Source organism: Lepidothrix coronata, unplaced genomic scaffold (assembly GCF_001604755.1).
Source record: "Lepidothrix coronata isolate B3197 unplaced genomic scaffold, Lepidothrix_coronata-1.0 Scaffold181, whole genome shotgun sequence".
NCBI classification, from domain to species: Eukaryota; Metazoa; Chordata; class Aves; order Passeriformes; family Pipridae; genus Lepidothrix; species Lepidothrix coronata.
In genome coordinates, this window is record NW_016690361.1 from 1200531 (window position 1) to 1206381 (window position 5851).

A 5851-nucleotide genomic window follows, 5' to 3' on the forward strand; every position below is an offset into this window, starting at 1 on the left:
CACCCCTCCTCCAAGACATGGTACCATCAGAGGGACGGAGAAGGTCAGAGGGACAGAGTAGGTAGAGGCTGCTCCAGCACAGCTATTTTGGTGCTTATTCTAGGCATTAAGACGAATGGCTACTGACATGGAGTAGGGAATGAAATGATAAACCTACGCACGAAGATGAGCAAACCAGAGCTATTAAAACTCATTTCAGTTTCTCTTTGTTAGAGAGCAGCAATGCCTCCTTCCCACTGCAAGGACCAGGGGCGTGTGTGTGGCCATGGTCAGCTGATGCCTCCTCCTCTCCTCTTCCCTGCCTGCTGCCACACACTCTCCTTGAAACTGCAGGCTTTGCAGACGCTTTGCAGAGCTGACAGGTGTGCGTGGCGGTTTGGAGGGGAAGGGCAGAGAGGCACCATCTTTGCTCACACCTCTGAGCGTTGGCTTGGCATTTTCCATTCCTTCATAATTTGGCCACTCAGACCTTGCCACTGGCTCTGATATGTTACCACCCATCACTAATGTCAGTAAGCAAGTTTCTGACACACTGCTCTGCCAACCATCATCAAAACACCTCTGTGCAGTCAGGAAAAGTACATGTTGACCACAAAGAGCAGCTCTCCTTACAGAAAACTGATTAATTGCTCTCACAGAAGGCCAGAAAAACTGGCTTTGAGGGGTTTGAACAAAGCCCCTTCCTTTGGATTGCAGATGCTGTGGTGGAATGGTTAAATATAAATAAAAGGGGTTTTTTTTTGGTGGAACAATTTTCCACATTTGATTTCATGGAAATTTGCTATTGATCTAGCAGTCTTCAAAAAAATCACATTTATATAGACCATAACTCTACCTGATACTGTGGCTTTAAAGCAAATCCTTCTTCCCTTGCTCCATGTTCCTCTGATTTCCAAACAGTCCTGTAACATTTTTAAATGAGGAAAAGGTTAACCCAGCAGTTTGGGAATTATGAAGCCTGCTACCATTTTCCTTTGAAACCTCAAGCAATTCTCTATTCCTACAACAACATGGGTTCCCCCCTCCTTCCCCTTCAGTGTCATTGCACTCCCACTGCCTCAGCAGTATTGCCCTCTCTGGGTCAAATTCTGCTTATAGGTCAAAGACAGGCAAAAATTACTGTTAATTTGCCCAAAAGTTATGAACCATCACTAATTCATGGCTCAGTTTCAAGATGTTTGATTAGAACTTGTAACAAACTATGCCAGTTTTACTTTTTCTTTATTTTTAATTCTACCAGTGGGGTTGTCTTCCCTTTATTTGGAGTAAGATAACTGATCAGCACCAAACACAGCTGCAAGCCATGTCAGTGGTAATGAATGAGGACTTTTTTGTTGCTGTTATGAACTTGCAGATAGCATTAAACTGTGACCTTTAAATCACACTAGTCCAAAACTGCCTTATTTTATTTTTGCAATCCATATGTTCCTTTCCTTGACATTCTATCTTCTGAAAAAAATATAATTAAAGATTATAACTAATAGAAATTCAAACTTCCTTTATGGAAAGACCAGTATCTTTTGGGCAGAAAGATACAAGTAGAAGAAAGATTCATTTGTTCCTTTGACACACTGAAAAGGATTTATGCCATGGTCATCTGGCTCTCAGTATTAGACTGTAATTTCTTCCTCTAAAAAACTTCACCATGATTGGTATACAACCTGTATGAAATTTCTGAAGGTCTCATCATGTGCACTTCCACAAACAGTTAAAAAAAAAATTGCACCTGTTGAAGTTTGATACGGATGTTGTTAGTGCATTGCAGAAAACAGTTAATTGCCCAAACCCACTGCTTGCACTGTTAAGCAGCATTTTTGTTTTTACAAGAAAAGATTACTTGCGAATACTCCCTCTTGTGATCAAAGCTAGAAAACCAATGGAATCATTTCCCGCTGGTTCAAATCTTTCTGATTGACATTGTTCAAGTGTTACAAATAGCCTGCATGCAGGATTTTTAAGCTCTTCCATTATTTGTTCTTGTAAAAGTGAAGGTTGCCTTTCAGAGACATTAAAAAAAGACTCGTTCATGTCCTGATAAGCCATTGCTTATGCTGAACTTCATTTTTAATTTCATTACTCATGTGAAGAGGACATATTTAAAAGGATGTATTTGTTTGTCCTTTTCCAGTTGATAAGACAATATTTTGAAATTGCATTGGTTGATGAGTCTTCAAGGAAATAACAGAGTGTTTAAAACAACAACAAAGTTCCTTTTTTTCATCTAATTGTCTTCATTGAGTTTAAAAATATACTTTATTTTGACGTAAATACCTTTAACCTTGAATTTCACCCACTGAACTAGGGTAGCTGCTGGATGTTATGAGGTTCACAATATAGCACCATACTTGGACTTTCCAGAAGAGTGATTAAAAGGCATACAAAGATCTAAAAAATAAAAGCAAAATACATAATCCATGTTTTAAAGGTCTGTTAGGTTGTCTTTTTCTGCTTAGCGCAAAAGAGATCTTGGCCTAAGAAAATTCATTTTAACCCCATCAAATGCCACTTGAGTCCTCATTCAGAAAATCCAAGTGTTCAAAGATTCAATTGTACCTCTTAGCTAGTTTTTATTTTTCATGAAAATGTTAACTAGGCCCCTAACTGTGCCTTGCACAGATTTAGGTCTTAAACTTAGTGTCCTGATATTTCACTGAGAGTTTACCATTAGCGTATACTCATTGTTTACTTAATGGCTCACTAGATGCGCTCCACCATTGGTTTTGTTCTAGCAGTCACCACGGAAGAAAAATAACACTTCACAAATCAAGTCTTAGGAACGGTTTGATGAAGAGATTTTTTTGCTTGCATTGTTTTGATGAAGAGATTTTTTTGTTTGTTTTGTTTTGATGAAGAGAAAATATTGGTTAAAGACAAAAATTGTCTAAGGAAATTAGAAATTAAATACTGAAATTTTGATCCATTTATGCAATTTTACAGAGCTCTAATTGCCCTCTCCAGCTACCCAAGACAAATTAAAAGGAACCATGATCACTTATGCTTTTCTACGTGGATACTAAAACCACAAATGCATCTGGATTTACTTGTCTTTCTAATAATTACCACATGAAATGTACACGCACTATTGTACAGTCAATGGAGAGACTCTACCCTGAGCTATGACTGACTCTGGAGGATCCCGGCCTTACACGTTACACTCCTTTTCCCTTGCATTCCAATGCAGAGGGTTACCTGTTTTTTGTTCCACTGCATTTGCTCCCGAACGTTCTTCTGGATGCTCTTACAAATACTGCTGAAGTGTTTGAATCAATAAACAGCTCCTGTACACTGTTTTATTCCTACATATTCTGTGTGCTCTACATTCTACATATACACTTACAAAAAAACCACTTGTGCCTTGGCCAGTTTTCTTCCAGGGTCCTCAAGGCTCAGAAATAGAGTGCCACAGGCTCTAGAGTAAGAAATGATCAATAGAATATGCACCCAGTATTTTTGTTCAGCTCACTTATGTCAAAACATTCATATCAAATTATTTGTTTCCTTTCTGTAAGCAACAGCATAACTTGGGTTTGTCTTAGCTTCTAAATGAAAAAGCCCCATATAAACCAAGTAGAATAGAGCACACAAGGTACAACCTCTAAGCCCATGCTCTGCTAAAGCACCAGACTTGCATTTCATAGTAAACAATGGTCAGGGTAAAACCCTTTAGCGCTTTTCACACTCCACTGAAATCTGTTCTAGTGTATTTTCTTCATGGGTGTTATAAAGCACATGCAAGAAACAGTTTCTGCATTTTCCAAGTTCGGAGGATGGCAAGACTGGCTCCCTGCAAGCAGGGCTGACCTTTCTAAAGCGTTTATTCTGGCGTACTAGGGGCTGAATAATCTGAGACACAGACATAGAGCACATATAAATAAATGAATCACACAGAGGAATACGAAAATTCCCATACAGGATATGCCTTTTGCAACATGTTAACCCTTTCTGCAGAAAATTTATGGACAAAGATGTTGTGTTGATAGCTCCAGTCATCTGTGTTAACTCTGCCATAACTTCATCCATGTGGAGTGAACTATGTCTTCAGCAATGTCTGGAATGTTCCCACATCTGCTTAATTTGTTTCAGAAATGCCAGCAGTGTCACAAAAATGTTCATCTACACAGGCTTGTACAGGGTTTCAAGCTCTAATAAATATTACTACTTATTAATCAGTGACATTCATTTTCGTATGTTTAAACCAATTGAACACAATGAATAACAACGGATACAAGAAAAGTATAATCCCCACTGCCATTATATTTCTATTTAAACAGATGTTTCCTTTCCTTGTTTTATAGACTGGAAGAAGTAAATTAGTTGCAGAGTTTGACAACACATTTTTTACAGCAGCTTACAAACTATTTAAAATCTCTAAGCAGGAGTATTAGCATTGCATTTGCTCTGGGGCTACCATGGTAGTGAAATAGGTTTACAGGCACTTCCCTAAAGCCTATGAATGATTCAAACCCACTTAATATGTAAAATCATATATACATGCCCTCTCTCATATAGCACATGCTATGCCTATCTGTGAGAAGGAATACCCACCAGCATCTAAAATATAGTTTCATTCTTATTTAGTAGAATTCCAGCTCTGAATGGGATCACTTGCCAACCATTGTAGAAATATATAATCTCTGTTCACAAAGGATTTTTACCAGGATTATAAATCAAAAGGCAAAAGGAAGACTGAGTCAATGAATGAGAGTACCAGAAAACCAAGAGAGGCTGTAGTATCCTAGAACACTGAGATGCTTAACCACTCTCAATTTTCAGACAACCAGGTATATATTGATCTTATCAGAGTATGTGATTATCCTGTTACATCATTCATAGTTGGTAAAATCGGCTTGTTCAGTTGATAACTACGCTCCACCCTGATATGCTTTCTGTCCCCACACCAAAAGAATAATGGCTATCAAACCACCCTCTTGGAACAAAATATTAGCGTTTATTTGGTGTAAGGAATCCATTCCTAAACCACAACAAAGGTACATTGCTATACTCTCAAATGTACATCTTTCAAAGGAGAATACATTAAACCTTGCATTTAATTCCTGGCCTCACATGCAGCACACATTGTGTTAGGTTGTGCAGAAAAGTTTGAAGATGGAGGCACATGAGGAAATCTCCAAAGGTCAGGTCAATCGCTAGAAGGAGTTTGTACAGAGGCAGACAACCAATTTCTGGTATGCATGAACAGGGAAAGATTTGGGCTGCGAAAGAGTTCTTTTGGATATGAAACAGTTCTTTTGGATATGAAACAGTTCTTTTGGATATGATTGAAGTATTGTGGCAAATTAATACTCTCCCTCTTTTCCTGCAAGCTACATTCTCATGACCTTTGGTGAAGGAAATTAAAGGAAACTCTATCCTGCTACAACTTTAAACCCCTGCTGCATGGCAGTAAAATTTGCATGGTGTCAAGGACTATCTAGTCTATCAGCCCACAGACCCCTAGATGCTCTTAGTTCAGAAGATTGAACCAAAGATTAATAACATTCAGTCTGCACCCATCCCAAAGCATGTGAGATAAACCATTCAGTGGAGACAGACCAGACCAGAGAGCTCCGCATTATGGAAGTGGAATCAATAACTCTTTGTTTCCTTAGATCAGAAGTTCGCTACACTGAACAACCAATGCCCTTTTTTAATTGCTTTTGTCTTTCCCAAATTTGCAACTTCAGCATAGTCTCAAAGAAAACACAGACAAGGAAAAGGCTCTGTACCGCATGTAACAGCTTGTTCAATGACGGGGGAGAGACACTGTGGAATCATAAGAGGACGATGATGTCTCAGAGAAGTCTCCAGATGATGAGGAGACTCAAGTAGGCTAAACCTGTTGGCAAACACA

At 38.7% G+C, this 5851-nt stretch overlaps 1 long non-coding RNA gene across 1 annotated transcript in view; it reads right to left on the reverse strand.

Moving 5' to 3' along the window:
* Positions 1-843: 843 nt before the first annotated feature.
* Positions 844-5851, reverse strand: part of LOC108505002 — an 8207-nt gene continuing 3199 nt past the window's right edge. The window contains exons 2-3 of the long non-coding RNA XR_001877338.1: positions 2272-2385; positions 844-902 (exon numbers count right to left, since the gene is read on the reverse strand). This is a non-coding gene — a long non-coding RNA (uncharacterized LOC108505002). The remainder of the gene's footprint in view (positions 903-2271; positions 2386-5851) is intronic.